Source organism: Lissotriton helveticus, chromosome 11, assembly GCF_964261635.1.
Source record: "Lissotriton helveticus chromosome 11, aLisHel1.1, whole genome shotgun sequence".
In the NCBI taxonomy this organism is placed as follows: Eukaryota; Metazoa; Chordata; class Amphibia; order Caudata; family Salamandridae; genus Lissotriton; species Lissotriton helveticus.
This window is the reverse complement of record NC_136072.1, coordinates 540,813,202-540,833,766: the sequence shown is the minus strand read 5'-3', so window position 1 is coordinate 540,833,766 and position 20,565 is coordinate 540,813,202. Positions and strand designations below refer to the sequence as shown.

General features: G+C 56.7%; 1 protein-coding gene across 1 annotated transcript in view; it reads right to left on the bottom strand.

Moving 5' to 3' along the window:
* LOC144790650 (uncharacterized) overlaps window positions 1–20,338 on the bottom strand; it is a 161,267-nt gene extending 140,929 nt beyond the window's left edge. The window contains exon 1 of the mRNA XM_078665379.1: window positions 20,236–20,338. The gene's annotated coding sequence lies outside the window, so the exon portion shown is untranslated. The remainder of the gene's footprint in view (window positions 1–20,235) is intronic.
* Window positions 20,339–20,565: the final 227 nt, after the last annotated feature.

Below are 20,565 nucleotides of genomic sequence, written 5' to 3'. Positions count from 1 at the left end.
CCCCGATAGGAGAAACAGGACCGAACGGCCGGGGGCACCCCCGCCAGCGAGGCGGGGGAGGAGGCCAGAACCGGAGCTGAGACTTTCCACCGGCACCGGGCCGGAGTCCACCTCGGGGGTCCCCCCAGAATAACACTTCACCGTCCCTGATCAGAAGAGGGACACCCCCAGCACGGCCGGGGCCCCGCCCGAACATTACTTGCCACAGATGCCAGCGGCCAGGTCACTATGCCAGTGACCCCCTCTGCCCCATGTACCAGCATCCCGGCACCACTGGGCCTCCGACCCGCCAGTTCGCTGCTGCAGCCCTGGGAGAAGGGGGAGAAGAGGACGAAGAGGTCTACGGAGAAGATCAGATAGAATCTGAACCGGCCGCCATGGCCCTAGCCTGCCTGGGCCAAAGAGACATGGTCCCCCAGGCCCCGCTACCGAGCAACACTCGAAAGTACCGTCAGTGGGTCCACATCAATGGACGGCGGACCGAAGCCCTCCGAGACACGGGAGCCAGTGTGACGGCCGTCCGCTGCCACCTGGTGACCCCCGAACAGGTCATACCAAACGTACGATGCCCCGTGAGGGCCGCCGACAACTCCGAACCTCTATGCCAGATGGCCCGAATCCCCTTCGAGTAGGGGGGAGTGTCGGGTACCCTCAAGGTGACCGTCCGGGACGACGCCCCCGTGGACTGCCTACTTGGAAACGACCTCGAGAGCTCTCCCTGGGCCCAAGTCAAGCGGAGAGAGCACCTCGGGATGATGGGACTACCAGAGTGGGTCTGCGCGACGACCCGATCTATGGCGGCCGGAGCCCCGGCGGCGACGAGGCCGCCCCAACCGAAGAGCCGGAGTGGCCCGAGCCACCACCACCCGCAGACGGCGAAGAATCCGACTCCGAGCCCCGACCATCGGAGCCCGACCGCGGAAACAGCCCCGAGCTCAGCGACATACCCGAACTAGCCCAATGGGGCCAAGAGGGTGGTCCCACCCGAGAACAGTTCCGGCAGGAACAGAAGACCTGCCCTTCCCTCGAGGGGACCCGGCAGCAAGCCACTGCCCAAGCTACCGGGGACACCTCGGGGTCCCACTGGGTCTACTGGGACCACGGCCTCCTATACAGTGAACAAAAAATTGCCGAGCTGGGGGCCAGCCGAGTGTTAGTGGTCCCCCTACGATTCAGAGACTTCCTTTTGAACCTGGCACACGATGTGCCCCTCGCCGGGCACCTGGGGCAGGACAAAACCTACAGTCGCCTGGTGACCCACTTCTATTGGCCCAAAATGCGCAACGATGTGCACAACCACTGCCGCACCTGCCCGACATGCCAAGCCAGCGGAAAGAGCGGGGGGAAGGTGAAGGCCCCGCTCCAACCCTTTCCAGTAGTGACCACCCCCTTCGAGCGAGTGGGGATTGACATTGTGGGGCCTCTGGACCCCCAAACATCGCAGGGGCATCACTTCATCCTTGTCCTGGTGGACCACGCCACCCGCTATCCAGAAGCCATCCCCCTCCGAACCATCATGGCTCCCGTGGTGGGCCGAGCCCTGATGGGGATCTTCTCCAGAGTGGGGTTCCCCCGAGAGGTCGTGAGCGATCGGGGCACGAACTTTATCTCAAAATATATGCGGTCCCTGTGGCAACAATGCGGGGTCACATATAAGTTCACCACCCCGTATCACCCCCAGGGGAATGGACTTGTGGAGCGGTTTAACTGAACACTCAAGGGGATGATCCAGGGCCTAGAAGAGCCACTCCGCCGCAAATGGGACGTTCTGCTGCCGTGCCTCTTGTTTGCCTATCGGGAGGTACCGCAGAAGTCTCTGGGGTTCAGCCCCTTTGAGCTCTTGTACGGGCACCCTGTTTGAGGTCCTCTCAGCCTGGTCAAGGAAGGCTGGGAAACTACAGTCCAAGACGCACCGCCGGATGTCTACCGGTACCTCCTGACCCTCCGAAACCAAACTCGGAAGTTCCGGGCCCTTGCGGAGGCCAACCTGGAGGCCAGTCAGGAGGACATGAAACGCTGGTATGACCAGAACTCCTCATCCATCGAGTTCGAGCCGGGCCAGCAGGTCTGGGTCATGTCCCCGGTCGAACCTTGTGCCCTCCAGGACAAATGGTCGGGCCCCTTCAAAGTGATCGAGCGCAAGAGCCCCGTCACCTACCTCGTGGACCTGGAGTCTCCCCGGAACCCCCTCCGGGTTCTGCACGCCAACCGGCTCAAGCCTCACATCGCCCGCACAGAACTAAGCCTGCTGCTAGCTACCGACGATGGGACCGAAGACGACTCCGAGCCCTTGCTCGACCTCCTAACGTGCGCTGAGAAAGACGGTTCCGTCGAGGGGATCTCTCTCTCCCCCGACCTAACCCCCGCACAGCGCAGAGATTGCCAAGAACTGTTGGGACAATTCACGGACCTGTTCTCCCTCACCCCCGGGGTTACCCAGTGGTGTGTCCACGATGTCGACACCGGGGACCGTCAGCCAGTGCGACACCGGGCCTACCGAGTCCCCGACTGAGTTCGGGCCTGCATCCAAACAGAAGTTACCAAGATGCTGGCCCTGGGGGTGGTCGAACCCTCAGACAGTCCCTGGGCCAGCCCAGTTGTCCTGGTCCCCAAGGCCGCCGCACCTGGCAACCCGCCAGAACTCCGGTTTTGCGTCAACTACCGGGGACTGAATGCTGTTACCAGAACCGACGCACATCCCATCCCCCGGGCCGACGAACTAATCGACCGCCTGGGAGCCGCCAAGTACCTCAGTACCTTCGACCTCACAGCTGGGTATTGGCAGATCGGCCTCACCCCTGGCGCCCAGGAGCGATCAGCCTTCTCCACACCCGATGGTCACTTTCAGTTCAAAGTGATGCCCTTCGGCATGAAAAACGCCCCGGCCACCTTCCAGAGACTAGTAAACAAGGTGCTGGCGGGACTAGAAGAATTCAGTGCCGCCTACCTAGACGACATTGCGGTGTACAGCCTCCACTGGGCCGAGCACCTAAAGCACCTCTGGGAGGTCCTGACGGCCCTCCGACGGGCCGGACTAACTGTGAAGGCAAGCAAATGCCAGATAGGCCAAGGGTCCGTGACCTATCTGGGACACAAAGTGGGGAGCGGCCAAGTGGCTCCCCTCCGACCTAAGATTGACGCCATCGTAGCCTGGGAGCCCCCAGTCACCCAGACCGCCGTCCGAGCCTTCCTGGGGCTCACTGGATATTATCGGCGCTTCATCAAAACTATGGGAGCATTGTGGGGCCCCTCACTGAACTGACCTCGAAGAACCGGCCACAGAAAGTACAATGGACACCCGCGTGTCAGGTGGCCTTCGAGACATTGAAAACAGCCATGTGCACCGCCCCTGTGCTCCAAGCCCCTGACTACAGCCGGGAGTTCGTAGTCCAGACCGACGCTTCGGAGCACGGCATCGGGGCGGTCCTATCTCAGATTGACCCCGAGGGGGTTGACCATCCTGTGGCGTTCATCAGCCGGCGGCTGCTGGCCAGAGAACAACGATGGAGCACCATCGAGAGAGAGGCCTTCGCCGTCGTATGGGCCCTCAAGAAACTCAGGCCCTACCTCTTCGGCACCCACTTCCGGGTGCAGACCGACCACCGGCCCCTACGGTGGCTGATGCACATGCGGGGCGAAAACCCGAAGCTGTTGCGATGGTCCATCTCCCTCCAAGGGATGGATTTCACTGTGGAGCATCGCCCTGGCAACGACCACGCCAACGCTGATGGCCTGTCCCGGTTTTTCCGCCTCGACGAAGAGAGTCCCCAGGAAAATGGATGACTCGCCCCGCCTTCAGCTGGAGGGGACGTGTGTTGGACACGGCCTCGTGGCGTGGTCCGACCCCTCCCGCATGGTGGGCCCAGGACGACCTCGGCCCTCCATCAACCTACTATTCACCCCCCTGATACGAACATTCACGAACCCTCGGCGAGAGCAGCCTCCCCGGCAACCTACGGCTCTCCCCCTTCCTGGTACCCCGGCGGTCCCCGCTCAACAACGCTGCCGGACGGTCGCCCATGCCAGGCCACCATGTCCGGCCCGACGCCATCTTGGGGCCATCACGTCCCGAGCACGTAGCCGCAGCCTTCCCTGGGCCCGGCCCAGCAAGCCCCGACATCGAGGCACCAAGGTCCTCCCAGGTGGTTGATTGGCCACTTGGCGGATCCCGGAGAAGGGGAGTTTCGATGGGCCTCCAGCCGTCCCCGGACGCCTGGTAGCAATCGCCCTCCAGCCTCCCTGGGCGCTGGCTCCACCCCCCTGCTGGGTGTCTGGACACCTTCATCCCGGCCCCTCTGACCCCCAGGCGCGAGGGTCCGGACATCAAAGGACTCCAGTCCTATATCTGGGCCAGCCCCGGATTAGGGCTTTAGTTGTATCTTGGAGTCGAAGCCCTGCTGACCTCGTCGCGGCTGATCCTGATCCGAACTCTTGCACCTGGAACCTTCGAGGCCCTGCTGACGCTGTCGCGGCCTGACCGAACTGAACCACCTTCGAGGCCCTGCTGACGCTGTCGCGGCCTGACCAAGCTGAACCACCTTCGAGGCCCTGCTGACGCTGTCGCGGCCTGACCGAACTGAACCACCTTCGAGGCCCTGCTGACGCTGTCGCGGCCTGACCAAGCTGAACCACCTTCGAGGCCCTGCTGACGCTGTCGCGGCCTGACCGAACTGAACCAGCTTCGAGGCCCTGCTGACGCTGTCGCGGCCTGACCCCTTGAACTATCCACGCACCAGTTGGTGCCGAGACTGTCCCGCTACCCCCTATCCCCGAAACCAAGACTTACGGATCCCTCGATCCCTGCCTGCTATCCTGCCAAGAACTTGCCTTAATTACTTATATAAAGATTCTTGTGAATACTCCTCCTGTGTGGTGTCCCTCTGTAAGTAGTGTGATTGCTCTGCTGTTACGATTGTAGGAGAGGAACCTCACCAAGGGGGCCTCCCTACGGCGCTCGGCCTATTCTATACCGAGAGGTGGGTCTCGGGGCGGGCAGTCAGACACCTTCTGTCTCCCCTGGGATCGCCCTTCCAACAGGCCACTTGGCGGATCCAGGAAGAGGGGAGTTTCGATGGGCCTCCAGCCGTCCCCGGACGCCTGGTTTCGATCGCCCTCCGGCCTCCCTGGGCGCTGGCTCCACCCCCCTGCTGGGTGTCTGGACACTCTCATCCCGGCCCCTCTGACCCCCAGGCACGAGGGTCCGGACATCAAAGGACTCCAGACCTATATCTGGGGCAGCTCTGGGATGGGTCAGTAGTTGTATCCTGGAGTCGAGAGCCCTGCTGACGCTGTCGCGGGTGACCCCGAGAAGAACTCACTACTTGGAACCCTGAACCTTTGGAGTCCTGCTGGCGCTGCCGCGGCCCAACCTCGCTGAAACCATCTTTGGAGTCCTGCTGGCGCTGCCGCGGCCCAACCTCGCTGAAACCATCCTTGGAGTCCTGCTGGCGCTGCCGCGGCCCAACCTTGCTGAAACCATCTTTGGAGTCCTGCTGGCGCTGCCGCGGCCCAACCTCGCTGAAACCATCCTTGGAGTCCTGCTGGCGCTGCCGCGGCCCAACCTCGCTGAAACCATCTTTGGAGTCCTGCTGGCGCTGCCGCGGCCCAACCTCACTGAAACCATCTTTGGAGTCTTGCTGGCACTGCCGCGGTTTAACCTAGGTGAAGCCATCTTTGGAGTCCTGCTGGCGCTGCCGCGGAACAAGCTTGCTGAAAACATCTTCGGAGCCTGCTGGCGCTGCCGCGGCCCAAACTTCGGGGAACCTCCCAGCTCGAGGATTGAGAGCTGAGCGTAGGGTATCCCCGTGCCAGACTGGTATTAGGACTGTCCCGCTACCCTTTTCCCCCCTGTTACCGAGACTCTGAGGATCCCTCGATCCGTTGTATATATTACCGAAGGAACCAAACCATTAATGCTGATAAAGATTCTAAGAAGTACTCTCTTGTGTGGTGTCCCTTTGTAGTGTGTAAATACTCTGCTGTGACGATTCTAGGAGAGGGCCCTCACTCAGGAGGCCTCTCGACGGCGCTCGGCCAATTCCTTAAGGAGAGGTGGGCCTCGGGGTGGTCAGTCAGACATCTTCTGCCTCCCCAGGGACCGCCTTTCTAACACGCACACACCCTCACTCACCCTCACACCCTCACCCTCAAACACCCTCACACCCCCTCACCCTCACAAACCCTCACCCTCACACCCTCACCCTCACACAACCTCACTCACACACCCTCACCCTCATACCCCCCTCACCCTCACATCCTCTCACCCCCTTACCCTGATACCCTCACCCTCACACACCTCCTAACACCCCCACACACCCCCACCCTAAGACTCCCTCACCCTCACACCCCCTCACCCTCACCCCCTCACCCTCACACCCCCTCAACCTCACAGCCCTCATCCTCACCCTCACACACACTCACCCTCACATTCCCTCACCCTCACACACTCTCTGACCCCCACACACCCTCTCACCCTCACACACCCTCTCACCCTCACACACCCTCTCACCCTTACACCCCCTCACCCTCACATCCCCTCACCCTCACATCCCTTCACCCTCACATCCCCTCACCTTCACCCTCACACCCCCCTCACCCTCACACACCCTCACCCTCACTCACTCTCACCCTCACATACCCCCTCACCCTCATACACCCTCATCCTCACACCCCACACCATCACCCTCACACAGCATCAATCACCCTCTCACCCTCACACACCCTCTCACCCTCACAACCCCTCACCCCCTCACACCCTCACCCACCCTCTCACCCTCAATCACCATCTCACCCTCACACACCCTCTCACCCCTCACCCTCACACCCCCTCACCCTCACCCTCACACCCCCACACCCTCACCCTCACACAACCTCACTAACCCTCTCACCCTCACACACCCTCCCACCCTCACACACCCTTTCACCCTCACACCCCCTCACCCTCACACCCCCACTCCCTCACACGCTCACCCTCACACTCCCTCACCCTCATACACCCTCACTCATGCTCACTCACCATCATACCCTCACCCCCTCACACCCTCACCCCCTCACCCTCACAACCCTCTCACCCTCACTCACCCCTTCACACCCCCACCCCCCCTCACCCTTACACACCCTCACCCTCACACCCCCTCACCCTCACCCTCACACCCCCTCTCCCTCACACACCCTCATCTTCACTCACCCTCACACACCCTATCACCCTCACACACCCTCTTACCCTCACACACCCACTCACCCCCACATCCCCTCACACTCCCTCACCCTCACACCCCCAAATCATCACCCTCACACACCCCCACTCACCCTCTCACCTCACACACCCTATGACCCTCACACACCCTCTCACCCTCACACACCATCTTACCCTCACACACCCTCTCACCCTCACACCCCCTCATCCTCACACCCTCACTCTCATACACACTCACCCTCACACCCCCTCACACCCTCACCCTCACACACACCCTCAAACACCCTCTCACCCTCACACATCCTTACACACCCTCACCCCCACACCCCCTCACCCTCACCCCATCACCCTCACACCCCCTCACCCTCACACACTCACACCCCCTCACCCTCACACCCTCACACCCCTCACCCTCACACCCTCACCCGCTCACCCTCACACCCCCTCATCCTCACCCTCATACACCCTCACCCTCACACACTCTAACCCTCACACACCCTCACCCTCACACACCCTGACACACTGTCACTCACCCTGACCCACCCTCACACACCCTCACTCACCCTCACTCACCCTCATACCCTCACCCCCTCACCGTCTCAACCCTCTCACCTTCACTCACCCTCACCCCCTCAAACCCCGACACACCCTCACACCCCCTCGCCCTCACACCCTCACCCTCACACACCTCCTCACCCCCTCACACCCTCAAACACCCTCACACCCTCTCACCCTCACACACTGTCACTCACCCTCACCCTTCCCTCACACACCCTCACTCACACTGACTCACCCTCACACCCTCACCCTCACAACCCTCTCACCCTCACTCACCCTCACCCCCTCACACCACCACACACCCTCACCCTCACACACCCTCACCCTCAAACCCCCTCACCCTCACCCCCTCTCCCCATCACCCTCACACCCCTCCTCAACCTCACACCTCCTCAAGCTCACAACCGCTCACCCTCACACCCCCTCATCCTCACCCTCACACACCCTCACCCTCACACACCCTCTCACCCTCACACACCCTTTCACCGTCACGCACCCTCTCACCCTCACACACCCTCACCCTCAATCATCCTCACACACCCTCACTCACCCTCACACCCTCACCTCCCTCACCCTCACAACCCTCTCAACCTCACTCACGTTCACCCGCTCACACCCCCAACACACCCTCACACCCCCTCACCCTCACCCCCTAACCCTCACATACCTCCTCACTCTCACACACCCTCACTCTCACACCCCCTCACCCCCACACCCCCTCATCCTCACCCTCACACACCCTCACCCTCACATACCCTCACCCTCACACACGCTCCCCCTCACACACCCTCACCCTCACTCACCCTCACACTCACATCTCCTCACCCTCACATCCCCTCACCCTCCCTCACACCCTCACCCTCACACACCCTCACCCTCGCCCTCACACACCCTTACCCACACACACCCTCACACCCTCACCCTCACTCACCCTTTCACCCTCACATACCCTCCCACCCTAACACACCCTCACACACCCTCACTCACCCTCACACACCCTCACTCACCCTCACACCCCCTCACTCACCCTCACACACCCTCACCCTCACACACCCTCACTCACCCTCACACCCTCAAACACCCTCACACCCTCACACCCCCTCACCCTCACAAACCCTCACCCTTACACAAGCTCACTCACACACCCTCACCCTCAAACCCCCCTCACCCCCACACCCTCTCACCCCCTTACCCTGATACCCTCACCCTCACACACCTCCTCACACCCCCCCACACCCTCACACTCCCTCACCCTCACACCCCCTCACCCTCACCCCCTCACCCACACACACCCTCAACCTCACACCCCTCATCCTCATCCTCACACACCCTCACCCTCACACACCCTCACCCTCACACACTCTCTCGCCCCCCACACACCCTCCCACCCTCACACACCCTCTCACCCTCACACATCCTCTCACCCGTACACCCCCTCACCCTCACATCCCCTCACCTTCACCCCCCTCACCCTCACACACCCTCACCCTCACTCACTATCTCACCCTCACACACCCCTCACCCTCACACACCCTCACCCTGACACCCCCACACCATCACCCTCACACAGCCTCAATCACCCTCTCACCCTCACACACCCTCTCACCCTCACCCCCCCTCACCCTCACACCCCCTCACCCTCACACCCCTTCACCCTCACACACCCTCACACACCCTCATACCCTCACCCCCTCACCCTCACACCCTCTCACCCTCACTCACCCCTCACACCCTCCTCCTCACTCACCCTCTCACCCTCACATACCCTCTCACCCTCATACCCCCTCACCCTCACCCTCACACCCCCACACCCTCACAAAACCTCACTCACCCTCTCACTCTCACACACCCTCTCACCCTCACACACCCTTTCACCCTCACACACCCTCACCCTCACACCCCCACTCCCTCACACGCTCACCCTCACACTCCCTCGCCCTCACTCATGCTCACTCACCATCATACCCTCACCCTCACAACCCTCTCACCCTCACTCACCCCCTCACACCCCCACACACCCTCACCCTCACCCTCACACACCCTCACCCTTTCACCCCTTCACACACCCTCACCCTCACACACCCTCTCCCTCACACACCCTCACACTCACTCACCCTCACACACTTTATCACCCTCACACACCCTCTCATCCTCACACACCCACTCACCCCCACATCCCCTCACACCCCCTCACCCTCACACCCCCAAACCCTCACCCTCACACACCCCCATTCACCTTCTCACCCTCACACACCCTATGACCCTCACAAACCCTCTCACCCTCACACACCATCTTACCCTCACACACCCTCTCACCCTCACACACCCTCATCCTCACACCCTCACTCTCATACACACTCACCCTCACACCCCCTCACACCCTCACCCTCACACACCCCCTCAAACACCCTCTCACCCTCACACCCCCTTACACACCCTCACCCCCACACCCCCTCACCCCATCACCCTTACCCTCCCACACCCTCACACCCCCTCACCCTCGCACCCCTAACCCTCACACACCCTCACCCTCACACTCTCACACCCCCTTACCCTCACACCCTCACACCCCCTCACCCCCTCACCCACTCACCCTCACACCCCCTCATCCTCACCCTCACACCCCCTCACCCTCATACACTCTCACCCTCACACACCCTCACCCGCACACACCCTCACACACTGTCACTCACCCTGACCCACCCTCACTCACCCTCATACCCTTACCCCCTCACCGTCTCAACCCTCTCACCTTCACTCACCCTAACCCCGTCAAACCCCCACACCCTCTCACCCTCACACCCCCTCACCCTCACACCCTCACACACATCCTCACCCCCTCACACCCTCAAACACCCTCACACCCTCTCACCCTCACACACCGTCACTCACCCTCACCCTTTCCTCACACACCCTCACTCACCCTGACTCACCCTCACACCCTCATCCTCACAACTCTCTCACCATCACTCACCCTCACCCCCTCACCCCACCACACCCCCTCACCCTCACACCCCCTCACCCCTTCACCCCTTCACCCCTTCACCCTCACACCCCTCCTCATCCAAACACCCCCTCAATCTCACACCCTCTCACCCTCACACACCCTCATCCTCACACACTCACACCCCCTCACCCTCACCCCCTCACACCCCCTCACCCTCACACCCCCTCATCCTCACCCTCATACACCCTCACCCTCACACACTCTAACCCTCACACACCCTCACCCTCACACACCCTAACACACTGTCACTCACCCTGACCCACCCTCACACACCCTCACTCACCCTCACTCACCCTCATACCCTCACCCCATCACCGTCTCAACCCTCTCACCTTCACTCACCCTCACCCCCTCAAACCCCGACACACCCTCACCCTCACACCCCCTCGCCCTCACACCCTCACCCACCTCCTCACCCCCTCACACCCTCAAACACCCTCACACCCTCTCACCCTCACACACTGTCACTCACCCTCACCCTTCCCTCACACACCCTCACTCACACTGACTCACCCTCACACCCTCACCCTCACAACTCTCTCACCCTCACTCACCCTCACCCCCTCACACCACCACACACCCTCACCCTCACACACCCTCACCCTCAAACCCCCTCACCCTCACCCCCTCTCCCCATCACTCTCACACCCCTCCTCAACCTCACACCTCCTCAAGCTCACAACCGCTCACCCTCACACCCCCTCATCCTCACCCTCAAACACCCTCACCCTCACACACCCTCTCACCCTCACACACCCTCTCACCGTCACGCACCCTCTCACCCTCACACCCCCTCACCGTGACTCATCCTCATAAACCCTCACTCACCCTCACACCCTCACCTCCCTCACCCTCACAACCCTCTCAACCTCACTCTCGTTCACCCGCTCACACCCCCAACACACCCTCACACCCCCTCACCCTCACCCCCTAACCCTCACATACCTCCTCACTCTCACACCCCCTCACTCTCACACCCCCTCACCCCCACACCCCCTCATCCTCACCCTCACACAACCTCACCCTCACATCCCCTCACCCTCACACACGCTCCCCCTCACACACCCTCACCCTCACTCACCCTCACACTCACATCTCCTCACCCTCACATCCCCTCACCCTCCCTCACACCCTCACCCTCACACACCCTCACCCTCGCCCTCACACACCCTTACCCTCACACACCCTCACACCCTCACCCTCACCCTCACTCACCCTTTCACCCTCACACACCCTCCCACCCTAACACACCCTCACACACCCTCACTCACCCTCACACACCCTCACTCACCCTCACATCCCTTCACCCTCTGACCCTCACACCCCCTCACTCACCCTCACACACCCTCACCCTCACACACCCTCACTCACCCTCACACCCTCAAACACCCTCACACCCTCACACCCCCTCACCCTCACAAACCCTCACCCTCACACAACCTCACTCACACACCCTCACCCTCACACACCCCTCACCCTCACACCCTCTCACCCCCTTACCCTGATACCCTCACCCTCACACACCTCCTCACACCCCCACACACCCTCACCCTCACACTCCCTCACCCTCACCCTCACACCCCCTCACCCTCACCCCCTCACCCACACACCCCCTCAACCTCACACCCCTCAACCTCACCCTCACACACCCTCACCCTCACACACCCTCACCCTCACACACTCTCTCGCCCCCACACACCCTCTCACCCTCACACACCCTCTCACCCTCACACACCCTCTCACCCGTACACCCCCTCACCCTCACATCCCCTCACCTTCACCCCCCTCACCCTCACACACCCTCACCCTCACTCACTCTCTCACCCTCACACACCCCTCACCCTCACACACCCTCACCCTGACACCCCCACACCATCACCCTCACACAGCCTCAATCACCCTCTCACCCTCACACACCCTCACACCCTCACACCCCCTCACCCTCACACCCCCTCACCCTCACACCCTTCACCCTCACACACCCTCATACCCTCACCCCCTCACCCTCACACCCTCTCACCCTCACTCACCCTCACCCCTCACACCCTCCTTCTCACTCACCCTCTCACCCTCACACACCCTCTCACCCTCATACCCCCTCACCCTCACACCCCCACACCCTCACCCTCACAAAACCTCACTCACCCTCTCACCCTCACACTCCCTCTCACCCTCACACACCCTTTCACCCTCACACACCCTCACCCTCACACCCCCACTCCCTCACACACTCACCCTCACACTCCCTCGCCCTCATTCATGCTCACTCACCATCATACCCTCACCCCCTCACCCCCCTCACCCTCACAACCCTCTCACCCTCACTCACCCCCTCACACCCCCACACACCCTCACCCTCACCCTCACACACCCTCACCCTTTCACCCCTTCACACACCCTCACCCTCACACACCCTCTCCCTCACACACCCTCACCTTCACTCACCCTCACACACCCTATCACCCTCACACACCCTCTCACCCTCACACACCCACTCACCCCCACATCCCCTCACACCCCCTCACCCTCACACCCCCAAACCCTCACCCTCACACACCCCCATTCACCCTCTCACCCTCACACACCCTATGACCCTCACAAACCCTCTCACCCTCACACACCATCTTACCCTCACACACCCTCTCACCCTCACACACCCTCATCCTCACACCCTCACTCTCATACACACTTACCCTCACACCCCCTCACACCCTCACCCTCACACACCCCCTCAAACACCCTCTCACCCTCACACACCCTTACACACCCTCACCCCCACACCCCCTCACCCCATCACCCATACCCTCCCACACCCTCACACCCCCTCACCCTCACACCCCCTAACCCTCACACCCCCTCACCCTCACACACTCACACCCCCTTACCCTCAAACCCTCACACCCCCTCACCCTCACCCACTCACCCTCACACCCCCTCATCCTCACCCTCACACCCCCTCACCCTCATACACTCTCACACACCCTCACCCTCACACACCCTCACACACTGTCACTCACCCTGACCCACCCTCACTCACCCTCATACCCTCACCCCCTCACCGTCTCAACCCTCTCACCTTCACTCACCCTCACTCCCTCAAACCCCCACACCCTCTCACCCTCACACCCCCTCACCCTCACACCCTCACACACCTCCTCACCCCTCACACCCTCAAACACCCTCACACCCTCTCACCCTCACAGACCGTCACTCACCCTCACCCTTCCCTCACACACCCTGACTCACCCTGACGCACCCTCACACCCTCATCCTCACAACTCTCTCACCATCACTCACCCTCACCCCCTCACACCACCACACCCCCTCACCCTCACACCCCCTCACCCTCACCCCTTCACCCCTTCACCCTCACACCCCTCCTCACCCTCACACCCCCTCAATCTCACACCCTCTCACCCTCACACCCCCTCATCCTCACCCTCACACACCCTCACCCTCACACACCCTCACCCTCACACACCCTCTCACCCTCACACACCCTCTCACCCTCACACACCCTCACCCTAACATCCCCTCACCCTCACATCCCCTCATCCTCCCTCACATCCTCACCCTCATACCCCCTGACCCTCACACCCCCTCAAACCCCCTCACCCTCACACACCCTCACACACCCTCTCACCCTCACATACCCTCTCACCCTCATACCCCCTCACCCTCATACCCCCTCACCTCACACCCCCACACCCTCACCCTCAAACATCCTCACTCACCCTTTCACTCTCACACACCCTCTCACCCTCACACACCCTCTCACCCTCACACCCCTCACCCTCACACCCCCTCCTCCTCACACCCTCACACACCCTCACACCCCCTCTCACTCTCACACCCCCTCACCCCTGTCACCCTTACCCTCCCTTACCCCCACACCCCCTCACTCTCACACACCCTCACACCCCTCACCCTCACACACCCTCACCCTCACACACCCTCACCTTCACTCACCCTCACACACCCTCTCACCCTCATACCCCCTCACCCTCACACATCCTCACATCACCTCACCCCTCTCACCCCCACACACCCTCACTCACCCTCACAACCTCACCCTCACACAACCTCACCCCCTCACCCTCACACCCCCTCACTCTCACCCCCTCACCCTCAGACCCCATCACCCTCACACACCCTCACTCACACACCCTCACCCTCACACCCCCTCACCCTCACACCCTCTCACCCTCACACACCCTCACCCTCACACACCCTCACTCACACACCCTCACCCTCACACCCTCACACCCCTCACCCTCACACCCTCTCACCCTCACACACCCTCACCCTCACACACCCTCACCCTCACACCCTCACCCGCTCACCCTCACACCCCCTCATCCTCACCCTCACACCCCCTCACCCTCACACACTCTCACCCTCACACACCTCACCCTCACACACCCTCACACACTGTCACTCACCCTGACCCACCCTCACACACCCTCACTCACCCTCATACCCTCACCCCCTCACTGTCTCAACCCTCCCACCTTCACTCACCCTCACCCCCTCAAACCCCACACCCTCTCACCCTCACACCCCCTCACCCTCACACCCTCACCCTCACACACCTCCTCACCCCTCACACCCTCAAACACCCTCACACCCTCTCACCCTCACACACCGTCACTCACCCTCACCCTTCCCTCACACACCCTCACTCACCCTGACTCACCCTCACCCCCTCACCCCCACAACCCTCTCACCCTCACTCACCCTCACCCACTCACACCACCACAAACCCTCACCCTCACACCCCCTCGCCCTCACACCCCCTCACCCTCACCCCCTCACCACCTCACCCTCACACCCCTCCTCACCCTCACACCCCCTCAATCTCACACACCCTCACCCTCACACCCCCTCATCCTCACCCTCACACACCCTGACCCTCACACACCCTCACCCTCATACACCCTCTCACCCTCACACACCCTCTCACCTTCACGCACCCTCTCACCCTCACACCCCCTCACCCTAACATCCCCTCACCCTCAAATCCCCTCACCCTCCCTCACATCCTCACCCTCATACCCCCTCACCATCACACACCCTCACCCTCACACACCCTCACACACCTTCTCACACACCCTCTCACCCTCACACCCCCTCACCCTCACACCCCCACACCCTCACCCTCAAACATCCTCACTCACCCTCTCACCCTCACACACTCTCTCACCCTCAAACACCCTCTCACCCTCACACCCCTCACCCTCACACACCCTCACCCTCACACCCTCACACACCCTCACACACCCTCTCACTCTCACACCCCCTCACCCCTGTCACCCTCACACACCCTCACACCCCCTCACACACCCTCACCCTCACACACCCTCACCTTCACTCACCCTCACACACCCTCTCACCCTCATACCCCCTCACCCTCACACACCCCCACCCTCACACCCCCAGACCCTCACCCTCAAACACCCTCACTCACCCTCTCACCCTCACACACCCTCTCACCCTCACACACCCTCTCACCTGCTCACCATCATACCCCCTCACACCCTCACACCGCTCACACCCCCACCCTCACACACCCTCACACTCCCTCTCACCCTCACTAATCCTCACCCTCACACACCCTCACACACCCTTACCCTCACACCCCCTCTCCCTCACACACCCTCACCCGTGTCACCCTCACCCTCCCTCACCCTCACACCTCCTCACCCTCACACCCCCTCACCCTCACTCCCCCTCACACCCCTCATCCTCACACCTCCTTACACCCTCACACCCCCTCACCTTCACACCCCACACCCCCTCACAACCCCTCACCCTCACACCCCCTCACACCCCCTCACCCTCACACACTCTCACCCTAATGCACCCTCACCCTCACACACCCGCACACACTCTCATACACCCTCACTTACCCTCACACACCCTCACTCACCCTCACACCCTCACCCTCACCCCCTCACCCCCTCACCCTCACATATCCTCACACCACCTCACCCCCTCTCACCCTCACACACCCTCACTCACCCTCACACCCTCACCCTCACACAACATCACCCCCTCACCCTCATACCCCCTCACTCTCACCCCCTCACCCTCACACCCCATCACCCTCATACACCCTCACCCTCACACCCCCTCACCCTCACACACCCTCACACACCCTCACCATCACACCCCCTCACCCTCACTCACCTTCACACACACTCACACACCCTCACCAGCACAGCATAACAAAAACATAGCATAGCATAACAAAACACAGCATAGCATAGCATCATAAAAAAAAGCATAGGATAGCAAAACATAGCATAGCATAACAAAACAAATCATAGGATAGCAAAACAAAACATAGCATAGTAAAGCACAACAAGACATAGCATATCATAACAAAACATAGCATAGCAAAACACAACAAAACATAGCATAGTATAACAAAACATAGCATAGCATAACAAAACACAACACAACATAGCAGAACAAAACATAGCAAAACACATCAAAACATACTATAGCATAACAAAACACCACAAAACATAGCATACATAACAATATATAACATTGCAAAGCATAGCAAAACATAGCATAACATAACAAAACGCAACAAAACATAGCATAGCATAACAAAACACAACATAGCATAGCATAACAAAACATAGCATTGCAAAACAAAGCATAGTATAATAAAACACAACAAAACATAGCATAGCATAACAAAACATAGCATAGCATAACAAAACAAAGCATAGGATAGCAAAACTAAACATAGCATAGCATAACAAAACAAAGCATAGGATAGCAAAACTAAACATAGCATAGCATAACAAAACAAAGCATAGGATAGCAAAACAAAACATAGCATAGCATAACAAAACATAGCATAACATAACAAAACATAGCATAACAAAACACAACAACACATAGCATAACAAAACATAGAAAAACACAACAAAACATAGCATAGCAAAACAAAACATATAATAGCATAGCAAAACATAGCTTACCAAACACAAAAAACATAGCATAGCATAGTATAATGAAACATAGCATAGCAAAACAAAGCATAGCGTAATAAAACACAACATAGCATAGTATAGCATAACAAAACATAGCATAGCATAACAAAGCATTGCATAGCAAAACATAGCATAGCATAACAAAACATAGCATAGCATAAAAAAACACAGCATAGCATAGCATAACAAATCAAAGCATAGGATAGCAAAACATAGCATAGCATAACAAAACAAAACATTGGATAGCAAAACAAAACATAGCATAGCATACAGCATCACTCAGGGGCACCACAATATCACTATGTGCTCCCACAGCATCACTGAACGCCACAGCATCACTCGTTCGCCATCACAACATCACTTAGCGCCACCATAGCATCAATCTGTGCAACCATTCAACAACACCTGGTTCAAATATGTTCGCTCAATGTTTCAAGCTTTATTACAATTGTAACAAAAAGATGTTAATATTTCACTTCTGTTCTTGGATATTTGTTACAATAAAATGCACTGAACATAATCTTCACAAAAGTTATTTACAAAACTTTAAGCTATTGCCATTATAAGGTACAATAACTTTCATTTAAGTATTCATTATTGAAAAAAAATTAAAAGCAATTGTTATTTGTAATATCAATACATGTAAGTCACGTAAATACAACACATATTGCATTACAAATGCTATAGGTGTCACATTTGCGAAAGTTATAACTATTGGCATTGTAAATGAGAAAGCTATTAATTTCGCTATTTTCAAAAACAAAACATTAAAAAAAAATCATTTACAATACCAATAGCTCAAACTTTCCTAATGCGAGACCTATTGCATTGCAAATGCTTGTTCTATTTGATAGGTCGACAAGCCCAGCCTTAATGTCAACATATATTAGATATCTCTAGATGGTAAATAGTGTTTGAACAGAACACAAATAATCCTTCTTCTTTTCCCCAGAGCCTGTACGTTTTTCTCCTATACCTTACCAATACCCAAGTTCATAACACAGGTGTACAGCTTGACAGCCCTCAAACACAAGACTCACATGAACAGACAGAAGGAAGAGCAGAGTTTAATAACAACAATACCAGCCCAACAGTGCAGCAGCAAACACAACTTACAAGAAAACAAAATAGCTAAGCAAAAACTAGAGATGCCTGTAACATTTTGAGGACAATAAATCAACAAAAGTAGTTTTCACTTCAGAACATCAACTCTGAACCACTAAGGAAATGTTTAACAATGAAAGAATTGCATAAATTAGGTATGTCGTAATATGTACAGACTTCAGCCCCTAACAATTAAAACACTTCAAGCTCAATTACCACCTTTATAGATGTTTTGAAAATACACAAGCAAACACAACCAATCACAAAAAAATTAAACATGCAAACATAAATAATATACTTTTTTTGAAATGAGAAATCATCTAAACTGGTGCTTAGTGAACAAAATTCTATGTTCTAATTAGTTTAAAGCTAAAAAAGAAGAGGATCGGAGAGACATCTATGATTGTCATAGGAATTATTATAGATAACAATCAAACTACATACTCAAGAGGTGCGTGTTTGAGTGTATGTGTTTGTGTACCTAGATAATTCATATTGTTTACTGAGAAATAGATGCCTGGAAAGTCATGTGTGTTCCATTGAAATAAATTGAGTACAATGTTACTATGAAAAGTAAACCTGCATATTTTTCATACAGATTAATATCGTTTGTAGAAATACTCATTAGCATACCTCATATGTAAAACATGTTCCTCTATATTATTAAAGAAATGTAACAGCAGGGTTTCTTTAACCCTAAACCCACAATTTTAACCCTCTTCACGATAACCTTAAAAAGATTCCTGAAATACTTAACTCATACCCTTAAGCCCTATACCTAATACTCAATGTGTTAATCTCTATTCCCCTAATCCATTAACCCTACACCCAAATGTGTCAATCCTATTACCGTATGTCTCACAATGTTAAATCCTAGCACCTATAACCGTCATAACCCTAACTCCTAATCTTTTCACTCCTTAACATTATACCCAAAACCCTTAACACTTAAATCTGTACCTCAAAATCTTAACTATTATCCCCTAAACCTCTAACCTAAAACCTCATTACCTCACATCTATTCCCCTAATGCATAAACACTAGTCCCTGAACTTTAACATAAAGTTTCATCATTTGTCCCCAGTATGCGTGTGTATTTATGTAAGTGCGCATGGATTCTGAAAATACACAGGCCTTTGGAGGTAGCACAATGTCTATATTCTATTTAAGTTTAATATTAACATAATGTTTTAGATTCAAAACATCACAGATATCCCATCTATCAAATTCCAAGTGTATTATAATCTAAAGCACTTGTAACATAGGGGAAGAAGTATCTGTCACATTTTGACTGAGTATCCCATCCACAAACTTCTAAATAAGACCCTCAGTCAAGCATTCTAACACATAAATGACCTTACCAGTTGTAGTAGTATTCAAGCTCACTAATAAATGTCAGTGTTTAAAGAAATTGCAGCTCTCACAAGCTAACACAGCTCCAACTGCCTCCTTCCAAGTCTCCAAGGAAAGTGACCACTGCGCCAGAGATCTAGAACCCTCAGCCTCAGTTTCCTAGGCAGCACTAATGGAGCCCTTATGACACTATCAGCAACCATCTGTTTGTTATGTTTCTATTTCTGCTCCTTGGCAATGTCTGATGATGTCACACACACAGAATCTGGAGAGGTTGGAAGATGAGTTGAGAATCCTGGTGTGTGGGAAATTCCAACAAACAAAAGAAGCAGGATTAT